Raw genomic sequence first — 13,853 nt, 5'->3', positions numbered from 1 at the left:
CTTGTACCACGCTCTATTGGAAAGTGCCGAGAGCTACCTCCGTTCACCCGGACTACCGCAGATGGGAAACGGTAGCAGTTGAAAATCAGGTGCCGGAACTTCTCGCCGACCCCAAACTTGCCCAAGACCTTCTCCAAATAAGGCCAGTGCACCCTGTCAAACGCCTTTTCCGCGTCAATGGAGAGGAGCATGCGTTCCCCGGGAATCCTCGAGGCCTTCTCAAGGATATGAGTCACTCTCTTCGTGTTGTCCACAGTCTGCCTGCCTGGTACAAAGCCAGCCTGATCCGAATCGACCAAGCCCGGGAGGTGAAGCGCCAGACGTGCCGCCAGAATGCTAGTGAAAACCTTCAGGTCTGTGTTCAAAAGTGAGATTGGGCGGTAGGACCCGCAAGCAGTCCGATCCTTGCCCGGTTTCGGGATCACAGAGACCGTAGCCTGAAGGAATTCAGGGGGAATGGCACCCGGCTCCGAGAATGTATTAAAAAGACGCGTCAAAAGAGGCGCGAGCTCCTGGCAGAAGGTCTTGTAGAAGAGAGGGATAAAACCATCAGGTCCCGGGGCCTTACCAGTCTTGATCTGGGAGATCGCCGTAACCACCTCCTCAATCCGGATCTCCCGCTCCAGATATTGGGCCTGATCCGGCGTCAGCGACGGGAGCGACACCGAGTCTAGATAGTCCGTTTCAGTCTGTGTGGAGGGGGCCTCGCCAGCGTAGAGGTCTGCGTAGTAGTCGCGGAAAGCTTCCGCGATTTGCCCGTCCTCCGTGACCGACCCCCCGGTAGGGGTAACTAGTTCCTTCACCCTGTGCTATTGATGCTGCACCCTGAGCTTGTGCGCCAGGAGCCGGCCGCACCTGTCCCCACCGGTGTAATACTTGTGCTTCAGGCAAAGCACCGCGTACTCCGCTCTGTCAGTGTCAAGAGCGGATAGGAGTTTCCTGGCGGCCTTCAATTGCCTCCAGACTCGGGAGGTTTCAATCAATTTTAAAGCTTTATTCGATTTTCACCTATTAAAAATCATAAAAGCAATTCATACAAAAGATATGTCTTTACAAATACACATAATAAATAATTAAAAAATTATTAAATCAATTGGGGTGATTAATCGAATGATCGTGAATTCATAATGAATTCCGTTGTTTCAAAACACTTTTTAAAAACATCGTCATAGTCCTAATACACAGAGGGTTTCCTAGTTGTTGCAGATTCAGATAAGCTGGCCTACATTGCCGCCATGCCCCATCTCTCAAGTATTGTTTCAACCATCTAGCACGCTCTTTCTTATACATTTTGCATAATAGTACTAGATGGAAGGTGGTCTGGGTGGATACATTGTCACATGGGCAGGGAGCCAGAGTTCTATTCCAGTCATTTTTAGCCGGGTATGAAACTAAGTGGTGAAAAATGTTGAACCTGAATCTGGGCAGGACAAAGCGTTCAAATCCCAAAGTCACGATGGTTAAGTAAGGTTGTATTTTGTAAGTAGTCATGAGGACTGAGTGAATGGGACCTGTGTACACTGCGAGGCGTACTAACTCAGAGTTGTCATTGACACTGTAGCGGGATCCATACTACACTTAAGGACGGGACACACACCATCAGCAGTTGCCGGGGAGGGGACACTGGGGGGTTGTTTAGTGGGAGTTCGGGGTGGGCCGGAAGCCAGGAGGTTGGGTGACCGCGATGGCGACACTGAGCTGTGAGGGGCCTGTGGGGCGTGGGTGATGAGCGGGAGGTGGTAAAGGGGCATGGGCCAGGTATGGTGGGCCCTACAGTGCGCGGGGCGGGTCGGGAAGCGGCTGGTAGCACTGACCTGCATACGTGGGATGGCTGACGATGTTATTTGTTGTGGGTGGGGGGGTAAAATGCGGATACGTAAAATGATCTTTCGACCATTGTCCCACAGGGACACTCACCGTGATGCCTTCCTGCTATTTAAGGTACTATGCCGCCCGGCCTCCGGGATGCGGGCTGAATGGCTGTGTATGGTATACGTTTTAATGCTTGCACGGGGGACATTACGAGTGGACTGGTTGAGCCTTTGTATTCTGTGGTTTCTAATTCTGCAATAAAAACAAATTTTAAAAAAAAAAAAGTATTTTGTAAGTAGTCAGCAACGACTGGTGTTCGAGCACAGATCTTTTGCTGACTTCACTCCCAAGCCTTAGAATGTTAAAATGCTCCATACATAGTTTTTTTTAAGGCTTTCTTTGGGATTATCCCAATTAGTTCAGGTTTGTAGTACCATTCTGGCCTATCAATGTCCATAAAAACATTCCTCACATACTCAAGCCATTTGATACTTTTTACATTGTCAAGGGCCATGACGTCGTTAATTACTTCTCGATTTAGGCCCAATTCTGGCGTCACCCAAATTCTCCTCCAAAGCAAAATTGGCTGGATTTTAATCAGGTCTGTCAAATATTCCATTCCTAGTTCCATATGACAATTGTAGACTGATATACTTTTCGGAAGGGACAGAAGGTATCGAAAAAAGTTGTTTTCTATGATTTGGAGCATTGAAACATCCTGGTATCCCCATATCCCTGCTCCGTAGAGAGCAATGCTTCTACACTTAGCCACATATATGTTGAGCATAATTTCTGGTTGTTTTTTGCCCAATTTACTTGCAAAGTGCTTTACAGCCGCAACCGAGCGTTTAAAGGCTAAAGATCTATTTTTCACCTCAGGGCCCCAAGCCCCTGTTGCCTCGATTGTAACTCCTAGATATGGAAACGTTTTCGTAGCTTGTAATTGAAGACCTGCCACACTAAGTTGATTGCATCTGGCTCCACCTTTGCCAGATCCCATCACAAAAGACTTTTTAGCGTTAAGTTTAAGGCCCCTATTCTCCATGTAATCTACGTATTTATTTAATGCTTTTTGGGCGCCAACCTTCGTTCTTGCCATTAACACGGCGTCATCCGCATACAAAAGGGAGATGATCTGCCTGTTTCCAACCTTTGGAGAGTCAATGTTGCTAGCACCCAATTCCTTCTCCAAGCTGTTAGTATATAATGAGAAAAGGAATGGGGCCAGCACGCAGCCCTGCCTCACCCCCTTCTGTATACGGAAAGACCTAGTGCATTCCCCCGTCAACCCAAACCTTACTCTGGCGATAGCATTTGAATATAATTGTCTCAAGAAGAGAACAATAGCTGGGCCCACTTTCATCTCCTCTAGTGTTTCCCATAACTTATTGTGTATTACTCAATCAAACGCCGACGAAAATTGCGTAAAAACGTCCCTCTTTTGCTCTAGTATATTTCCCCTGTAATAGAACAAAATAGAACAAAATTTAAAACTTGCTCCACTGTGCCCATCCCTGATCGAAATCCGTATTGTACTGCGTCTAGTCAGGGTAAGGGGGTACACTCCTAAAATAACCCCTGCTCACCCCCTTGGTAGCTTGGCACAAGCAGACAGGCTTATCTCAGAGGCAGTGTGTAAAGCATTTGTGAGCACATACAGTAACCCAGTGACAACACTACAGATGGACGCCACACAAGTTGTAGTATAAAAATAAGTATTTTTATATTGACTTAACAGAAGATCACAAAGGACAAAAATCCACAATACTGTACTGGTAGAAATAGCTTTGTTCTCTTTAGATGTAAAATGCGACACTTTAAGTTGAATGTACCTTTGAATGAGTAACGCTATACAACGAAAGTGCTGCAGGAAAGGTGATGAGTTTGCTCCTTACAAGCAAGTACGGTAATGCGTTGGGTCCCTACTGCTGCGTATGAGATGCGTCGGTTCTTCTCGGCGTGGGGAGGGGATGCATCAGTTTCTTACTGCGCATCCATGGCGAAGCAACCAGCAGCGCCGTGATGCGATGAAGATCCGGTGCAATTAAATAAAAATGGCGTCTTTTCCTTGATGCAACACGATGCGTGCATGCCGGATGGCCGTGCGGCGACTCAACGATTGTTCTGAGCCGCGAAAGGCCCTGCGACACGCTTCTCGGGTGATGCGACGGCATCACATGCGACGGCGACCCTCTTCTCAGGTGATGCGAGACGCTTCGGCGATGCGACACCGGCGACACCCTTCTTCAGTGCTGCGACGAAAGTAGCTGTGACGGCGACACACTTCTTCGATGATGCGACGGCGACAGTCTACTCCGGCGATGTGAGGTGCTTCTGCGAGGCCAAGCGACAGCAGCGACACCTTTCTTCAGTGATGCAACAACAGTGGCTGCTGCGGCAACATGCTTCTTCGTGAGTCGCGCTTCCAGCTCCTTGTGACACACAGTCCCTCAGAAAGCCCAACACAACTGCAAGCACTTCCAAAGAACTCTTGGGGAGCTGGTGGGTGAAGTCTGTTGTCCCTGAGACTTCAGTAAGAGGCCAGCTCTATCTCAAGCCCTTGGAGATCCTTCACAAGTTGAATGAAAGTAGCACAAAGTTCTTTCTCCTTTCTGTGGCAGTCAGGCAACCACTGCAGGCCAATCCCCCAGACAGCACTCAGCTTAGGGATAGTCTCTTCCTCAGTTCCTCTCCCCAGCAAAGGTTTCTTCTTGTTTCCCAAAAGTGATCTAGAGTTCTAGGGTCTGGGTCCCCTCTTTCATACCTATTTTCCCTTTGGTCTCTGAAGGCAGAGAGGCCTTTGCCTAGTCCAAACCAGCTCTGGTCAGTCCTGGAGCACTTTGTTAACAAGACTCCTTCTTTCCTTTCACAGTGAAAGCCACGGACATCAGACACCACAGGAGGTGGAGCCAACATTGTGGAGGGAAGGCACAGCCCTATTCAGGGCCCAGGTGCAACTCATCGCACCGATCTACAAGCAGATCTCTCTATTCAGCCCTGTGCTGACTCACCCAGTCTCCTGGAATCCCCCAGCCCCTGTCACTCAAACTCCAGAAAAGGAATACACAACCTAGTAGAGCCAGGCTTGGATAGTTAGGCAATAAAATACCTACCCTACTATCTAAAAGTGGTATTTTCAAACACAATGTTAAAACCAACTTCACTAAAAGATGCATTTTATCATTCTGAGTTCAGCCATACTAAACTCGAACTTCAACCTAGTTCCCGGAGTCAGTTAGGATTATAAAATGTAATAATCAAACTGCCCATTCTGGCCTATGGGGAACAGGTAGTCTTGCAATAGTGAAAAACGAAAATGGCTGTAATTCACTATTTGGACATGCCACACACACCAGGGCATGTCCTACCTTTTACCTACAATACACCCTGCCCTGGGGCCTACCATAGGGGTGACTAATATGCAGAAAAGGGAAGGTTTAGGGACTAGCAAGTGAGTGCTCTTGCCCAGTCAACATGGCAGTACCAGACTGCACACAGGCTCTGCAATGGCAGACCGAAGACACACTTTTACAGGCTGCTTCTGTGGGTGGCACAACCAGTGCTGTAAGCCCACCAGCAGCATTTGGTTTACAAGCCCTTGGCACACTCAGTGCACTGTACTATGGTCCGACAAGTAAACCAAACCAACCAATCATGGAATCACTAATCCATACATCAAGTTACCATAGGGAGAGAATATGCACTTTAGCACTGATCAGCAGTGGTAAAGTGCCCAGAGTCATAAAACAGCCAACAACAGGTCAGAAAAAATACAGGAGGAAGGCAAAAAAGTTCAGGGATGACCCTACAAAAAAGGGCCAAGTCCAACAGGAGTGTACTTGAGTTTGTGCCTAGTAAAGACCATAAGGCAAGACTCTTTTTTGAGCCAGCCCGTTAAGTTAGCCTGTCTACCTTTGACCCATTTCCTTATTCCACTATCTTTCATGAAACTCAAAGTGTCAAGTCATCCAAACAATGGCCTTCATATACACCTAAGGTGACATACATCTGATACAAGTTCCTGGTGATCTATGGTTCAAGGTCAGACAGTAAATGCACAAAGTAAACATGTAGTTTGAATTGATGTACTTTTGCTATACTAGTTTAGACCCGTTATGTCTTGAACCATCATAATGGTTGATATCCGTTAGCGCAAGACGTCCTGCCGTACTGCTGCAGCACACATTTATATGCTGAAAGCTGATATTGAGCCAATACTGAGAGGAGAGGAGCTGAACGCAGCTAGTGTGTATTATTATTTTTTTCCGATGGAGGAAACTCTCTCCTGGCTGACACCTGATAACCACAGCTTCTATGCTGTGCACATGTATGCAGTGTGTTGAATCCCAAGAAACTATAGAGGCAAGTTAACTACTCAATGCTCCTATAGTATTGTGCATAAAAAGAAGGGTGTTGTTTTGCCTAGGACATTCCAACCAGGTTAGAAATGTTCATATTATTCTTGTTGTTAGTGACATGCATTAATGCGGTTTTAATTATATTCTGTATGGATATTACTCATGGACTAAGAAACAAGAGGGGACTGTTGAAATAAACACTTTTAAATATATATTGTTTTTTCTTACGGAAGAGCTTGCGTGTAATATTCTAAAGAACAAAATAGAATTTGAATTACCACTCTACCCCCGACTACCTTACAGGGCTATTAGTAACCCAGAGAGCACGGAGACAACAACAACATATATTTCAAGCGAGGTTGTGTGTAGCTACAACAACCTGGACATTCAAGCTCAAGCGTTGGTGTGCTGAACCAAGCTGTACCTGGCTGATGAGTCCATAATTAGGGCAAAACTGGCCCTGGGTTGCTTGTGTTCTGGTTCAGGAGGACCTGGTTTGGCAGTTCAGGCTGGTCTGTTCCAACTGGAGCAAGATCAAGACTGATTTGCATAAAGCTGGGTCCAAACTGAGGTTACTTGCTGTGTAAAATAACAATGGGATGCGGCCCAAGTAATTACCAGTGGCTGAGATTAATTCAAGCATTCCATCCATCACTTTTTTGTATACTTTAGTATGAACTGAGTTCAAGTACCTATTAAATGAAAAGCCAAAGTTTGTAGAACTAGGCCAGAGCACTAGTTTACGCAACAACCTGGAGGTGCCACATTTATGCCTGGCACAAGTGAGTGGATTGGGAAGGACTCCTGGGCACGCCCTAACCAATGGGGTGAAAGCTGACAAAGCCAACCCTTCACACTTTAGGCACTATCAAGATGGCAAAAGCCTTCAGCCAAACTAAACTGGGTGTGTCTACGGAGAGCATAGTATGACGTTCTTAGACTCCTTCCGCATCTTACACCAAAATCCATTTTGGGGCAGTCACGGTACCCAGTGGGCGATGCCCAAGATTAGCATGCATGACTATGTGCAAGCCCAGACGAGAGATGGAGTTGCCTTTTCAAATTAAAAGTTAACTGATGGGTTGCCCACTCAGGTGTGATAACAGAGGGGAGTACGAAAGCCATGGACAAACTATGACCTCAAATGGCTTGGGCGGTTACTGGGAAAATCATTTTCGACCGTATCTGGAAACCCCGGAGCGGCAGGTCTCTTGACACTTCCATCAGCAGCCTTACTGGTAACATGATCAGAACATGGGAGCATGCAAAGTCCCATTTAACCGTGGACCGAACAGTAACTGTCTTGGTCTCTCACAGAGGAGGTGCGCTAATCAGTCAATCAGCATACAATAAACTGTAACTTGGAAGAATCTGAAAGGTTCTGTTATGCCCTTATCAGACGCTGTATCTTGCACCCTCTAATGAAGGATGCTGCCACTACAGACATTGAAAAATGTGTACACATATATTCATGGCACTAGAGGGATAGATTCCACATTACAGTCTACTGTTGGAGGCAACTCAACACACTGCTATTCCAAATAAAGGTAAGTGGTCGACAGCTATAGTAAGAGAAATGTCTGCACCCCAGAGGATACACCTAAGAGATGACACAAAGAAGACCATCTGCATTTTACGCAGAGAGGTACACTATACAGTGATATATGAATGGTAGTGGCACCTAGTGAAACTACATAGATTCCACCCACGAGTAGCCCACTTTTCTGGAGAAACTGTGGCACACATGGTAATTTGGTGGTATTGTCCATAAATAAAACCCTTTGGGCAAAATTCTGGGTTACCAATTCCCAACAATGTGTCAAAGTCGTATTAGATATACAACCAGCCAAACTGGACGACTAAACCCCAGGGGATAACATAACGTTAAACTTCTTGGGGTCAGCTAAAGTGACAACAGCTGAACACTGAAAAAACTCACCCAATGGCATGCTCAACTGTGGAAGATGATGGCGATGGAAAAGCATATCCATGAAATAAGTGAGATTCCTACAAATTTCTAGGTCATACAGGAACCCAGGAACTTTTGGTGACATCTCTCTCAGAGGGCCACCCATCTCTCACGCATCCACCTAGACTGACGGCACTCAATCTCTTTACATACCAATTTCACTGGGAAGCACTCTTTCAGGGTGTATGCTTTAATCACACTGCCAGTGTACTTGTAAAATTGCACCTTTGTCACTGGATGGCCCTCATCTTGATATCAACAACGTAGAATACACTGTATAGGTTTTCTAATGTTGAAGAAGAACTGGTGAAGTAGTTGGGAGTGTCTGAAACGAAGGACGGGCAGATCTTTTGTTTTACTAATTGGGGAATGGTTTTCTCTTGATAAGAATTATGCAGAACTTCCTGTTGTGCCGAGACGCTACTTCAAAGTATATTGTGTAGTAACTATCCTCCTTGTATGGGAATATATTCCATATGCAAATGTTAGTTTAAATAGAAAATTAAATAAACTGTCTTGGTTAAAAATGCACACAGTCCTGTGGCCATGAACAATACATAAAACTCAGTGCTGCTGTGATTAGCAATAGCCAGTGTTGACCTCTTCACAGCACCCACTGCTACTTGTCATGCACCACCACCGCTCCTCTCAATTGCATCACACGTACCTCCAGATACACATTATCCTATTCTTTCTTGCTGCACCCGTTTATAGTTATTACTGCTGGAGTCAGTGTACTGAAAGGTGTGAAATCGATGTCTTTAGGTGTGTGTCTCTGTGTGCCTCTTGTATGTGTGGCTTCGTACTTGTATGCTGTGAATGCAATATACAAAAGGCAAACATTACTGGTGCCTGTTTCTACGACGCTTTGTACTATTTCTTATCCTGTTTCTAATGTGCGCACTTTGACAGATGTGAAACACGACGCTCAGTAGAATAAAGTGTGGTAAAACTGGCGTGCAAGGTTTAGAACATTAGCAATTTAGACACATCCTCTCCCTTCTGTCCCAATAGTAAGGACTGTCCCTATAAAAACATAACATGGGACAACCAGTGCTGGGACAGACTGTGAACCAGCACGATTCTAGTTCAGGAGCAGCGATGGACCAGAATTCAGGTTGGTTGCACTAGATCTTCTCGAATATGCCCCATCGCCAGACACCAACACACATTCGAGGGTCCATGCACATTCAGTTCACTTTGATGTTCAAAAGAACATCCTGAAGGCAGGCACTGTCCATCGCCCGACAATAATTAACTTGTACTGTTCGAGTTGTCACAGCCCGCTGGGAGCAGCTGGGTGTCAAGTAGAGCATCGGAGGTGTAACCTTCCTCTCAGATTCAGCAACAGACAAAGGTACACTTGAATGTCACTTCACAAGTTTCCAAGATATATAGACACCATAATATGTACTGCCATCATTACCATCCAAGCCCAGTTTAGCAATTCAAAAGTCAAACTTGCATTACAAATATTAAGTTAAAAATCCACATGGTCATATTGACTGCAAATTTTCACATTGTAAAAGATCAATAAAATATTTTACAAAAACCACAAGGATTAAAAATTATACCATACAGGATACATGCAGATGTTTGCAGTAGGCACATCAACCCTCTGAGCTATTTCATGATTCAAAGCTATAACCAGATATTGCATACAGATCTAAGCAGGTGTTCTAACCACAGAGTTACCAGTATCAAACGAGTAACCTCACCTTCCAAAACTATCTTAACATTCAGTTTGTTGCTAAAGTTTATTCTTCCACCATTGGTGAGTGACATCCCTACCAGGGCAGGTATTCAACAGCCCTGGTGGCAGACACACTGTCCATCTCGATTTGGTGTTTCCGCTGTGATGCGTGTAATGCGTGTATGCCACACTCGCCGAGGATGCCTGTGTCACAGACGCTGATGCCAAGTGAGCAATCTGGAAAGTTTCCCTTTTTTTCTGGTCTTTGTACGTATACATTTATAGTGGAAACGTACACACAGAAATACCACAATGCAAAGGGATGAACGTACGAACCGCACCAGGCACACAGCTACTCACTGAGATCTTTCATTTGCACGTATTTTATGGCGCTTTTTTGCAGCGTGCCTTTCAAGATCATCCTGCACGTGTCGCTAAATCCGAAATAACTTAAACTATCCATACCAGATGCCTGCTGTTGCCAGCCCCAAACTGCTTCACTGGGTAAGAGCGGTCACTGCGAAATTCGCGCCGGTGTTGGTTCCCTTCAGCCAGTTAAAGAAACCATGCTCGGAGCCCTCTGCTGTTCCACTCAGTGTCAGACCCGTTCTTTCTACCGGCTTGTTTCCTGTTCTATTGGAAGACCCACAATGCCTTTCTCATTAATGTCACTTCCTGCTCTGGTTGGCAAATTTCAACCTTGACTTCACATTTGCCATCCCATTGTGTGGTTCAAGTGTCTCCCTCCGGCTCTTAATCTCAGAACGAAAAAGCTAGTTTGAATCAAAATATCGAATTGTTTCACCTCTCGTTTTACCAATAGAGTAAATATTGTGCTCGGTACGAACACTGTATTTTTACGTGTTTCTTTGAATGTTAATATCGAATACGTCTCATTTGGAATGAAATCTTGCGAGCAAAAATGCATTTGCTTCATAGTACAGCAGCATGAGCGGGAATTGCGTAACTAGTAGGGGTTGCCAACTTTGTTAGAAAAAAATAATAGCCATTCGTTTACGTTTTTGCTAATCTGGAACTGTCAGGAGGTGGAAGATAAAAAAAAAATGAGAAACATTATCAGGATATCTCTGGTTGCTCAATAATCATTCCGATACGATTTAGACGGCTAGACATTACTTTTTTAAAAACGGATTTCTTCATGTGTTTGCCGTTTTAGGTGTAGCTTTCAGAAGGGGGAAGTGCAGGGTTTTATTGTTTTTCTAATATTTTTACCAGCCTGGACTTAAAATACAGGTCGAATGCCGAGCCTAGCTCTACACAGGTTGTTTTTTCTTTCTTTGAATTCTGGGACTAAAAGTCTTTATTTATTACATTATAAAACCAAGACTACAAACCATAGAACTCAAAGAACAAGCATTGGCATAGCCAATAGGTCTTGCTTTTGGGACCTTATAAGTATTTAGTTATGCAACCAATATCCTTGGTGCAACAACATCTAGCATGGAAATCCCGCGCTCCCTAGGCCCAGTTGTTCTAGACATGACTGGGGAAAGCCAACGAAAAAACTACTCTTGCATGTTACTCAACACGCGGTCTTTGGGTAAACATGCCCTTGATCTTTTTAATCTATTAACCAAGTCCAATCCAGCGTGTCTTTTTTGACTGAGACCTGGCTCGGAGATTCCTCTAGTCCTGATATATCTAATGCTTCCCCCAAAATTATTATATACTGAGGGAAGACCAGTCGGTGGGCAAGGGAGGAGGAGTTGCAATTGTGGTGGACAGTCGTTACACTTGTTCAGTTGTTCCAACGGAGGATATTCATGGGGTGGAGTCACTTGGCTTTTGTCTGTCGTTTTCGCCCCATCATTCGTGCTTCGGATTATTGCTGTATAGGCCACCTGGTCAGGTTGGGTCTTTTCATGACGAACTTTATACTGCTATCTCCTCAATAATCATGAAATTTAAGCACGGTCTGCTTCTGGGTGATTTCAACATCCATATGGATGTGGCAGATGCGGCAGACACCATTAAACTTCTGGACGTTACAAGTCCATTCGGTTTAACCCCTTTCCTATCCACAGATACTCACAATAAAGGCCATATTCTGGATGAAATTTTTCTACAATTCCCATCATTCTTCCCCTCCTTTACCTTTGGTGTGGTCGGATCACTTCTTAGTTAATTTTGATATCCTGCGCGTGTCCAAAGAGGCCACTTCTGGCTCCGGCCCGCAGTCAACGGCCACTCGTTCCTATCATCGTGTTTCGCCTGATATGCTAGCCCAATCCCTGGCCTTGCATCCATGCCAGCTTACAGGTGATTTGGCCAGTGACTTAGATCTCTTTCAATCCTGGCTCACACAGCGTCTCAACTAGCTTGGACCTCTTCCTAACTGCTGCAAACAAAACTCTTGTGCCTCTGCTCTTTGGTTTACCCCGGCGCTACACAAAAGTAGAGGCTGTGCAAGAAAGCTGAGAGAGCTTGGCGCAAAAATTATGATGTTTCATTAAAAGAGGTTTATAAAGAACTTATTAAAATTTACCATAAAGACATCATCACCGAGAACAAAATTCATTTTTCTAAAAGAATTGAAGCAGCAGCAAATATCAGCAAGGAAATCTTTACAATAGTCAAGGAATTTACCTCCTCTTCTACTCTAATATCCAAATTTTCTCTTCGGAACTCTGGATCAAACAATTGGTCAACTTTTTTGTTAATAAAATTAAAAGTATTCAGGCCTCATTTACGTCATCATGCTCATTAAGCGATCCAAGCCTAAACTTCCCCGTACCTTCTTCCATTTCCGAGAGCCATTTGCACATGACTTTTCCCCCCCTTACCCCACAAGTATCACTGGAGCTTCTATCTAAATTAAAATCTGGCTCTCCGTCGGATCCGTGTCCAGCGAAGTTCCTTGCTAAGATAGCACATGTCATCAATCCTATCATTAATCCGGTTCTCAATTCCTCTCTTAAAACCGGCACTGTTCCCAGTACTTGGAAAAGGCTCAAATCCTTCCACTATTAAAAAAACCTAACTTGGACCCCCTCGCCCACCTTAATTACAGACCTATTTTGTTCGCTAAAATTGTGGAAAAACGTGTCCACTCCTCCCTTTCAAATTTTCTCGAGGTTCACGACATCCTCCATCACACTCAGTCCGGGTTTCGCTCTAATTTGAGTACGGAAACGGCGTTTGCTGGAGGTCACTGAGTCTATTAAGGAGGTTTTGGACAATGGAGGAAAGGCGATGCTGGTTCTGCTCGACCTTTCGGCGGCTTTTGATACCGTACTTCACAACCATCTTCTTTTAAGACTCCAGGAGATTGGTTTGAGAGGGACGGTACTTAGATGGTTCGAGTCCTTTCTATCTGGCCGCCAACAATCAATCTGGGCTCCTCCTTTCTCAGCTTCAGTTCCACCTCTGGAGGTGGGAGTCCCACAGGTATCGATTTTGAGTCCAACTCTTCTTAACATATACATGTCCCCCCTGGCTACCTTGGTCAAGTCACATAGAGCCCAAATTGTATCTTACGCCGACGATACACAGCTTCTATTTATTTGTGATAAGAACACAGATTTCAACGGTGTTAACATCATGAGCTGCCTCGAGGCTGTCTTTTCATAGTTCCAATTGAATCAACTGAAGTGCAACTCTGACAAATCAGAAGTCCTTTTTTTTGGCTGTCCCCCTGATGCAATTGGAAATCCTGATGGCCCACCAATATGTTTACCCCATCATCCGCTACTCCGATGGCAAAAAATGTGGGTGTTAAAGTGGACAATGGACTGACCCTCAAACCACAGATCCTCAGCGTAGTCGGCCAATGCTTCGGCCTTCTTAAAATTCTAAGGAAATTCCTTCCCTTTTGTCACATGCCCATAGGAGGATTACGGTACAGGCCTTGATTGGATCACGGTTGGACTATGCCAACATACTCTACCTAGGCCTCCCGGAGTATCTTCTCACCCGTCTTCAATCTGTTCAAAACTCGGCTGCAAGGGCCATTTTTGGCCTCATCCGAAGGTCTAACACTTCTGCTCTTTTAAATTCTCTC

General features: G+C 45.0%; 1 protein-coding gene across 1 annotated transcript in view; it reads right to left on the bottom strand.

Annotated features, from left to right (window-relative positions):
• The window catches only part of SLC25A14 (solute carrier family 25 member 14), a 329,441-nt gene extending 318,968 nt beyond the window's left edge, over nt 1-10,473 (bottom strand). The window contains exon 1 of the mRNA XM_086964677.1: nt 10,298-10,473. The gene's annotated coding sequence lies outside the window, so the exon portion shown is untranslated. The remainder of the gene's footprint in view (nt 1-10,297) is intronic.
• Between the last annotated feature and the right edge of the window lie 3,380 nt (nt 10,474-13,853).

This window comes from Lissotriton vulgaris, chromosome 4_1 (genome assembly GCF_964263255.1).
Source record: "Lissotriton vulgaris chromosome 4_1, aLisVul1.2, whole genome shotgun sequence".
Classification (NCBI taxonomy): Eukaryota; Metazoa; Chordata; class Amphibia; order Caudata; family Salamandridae; genus Lissotriton; species Lissotriton vulgaris.
The sequence above is the reverse complement of the archived record's forward strand: the minus strand, read 5'-3'. Positions and strand labels throughout refer to the sequence as shown.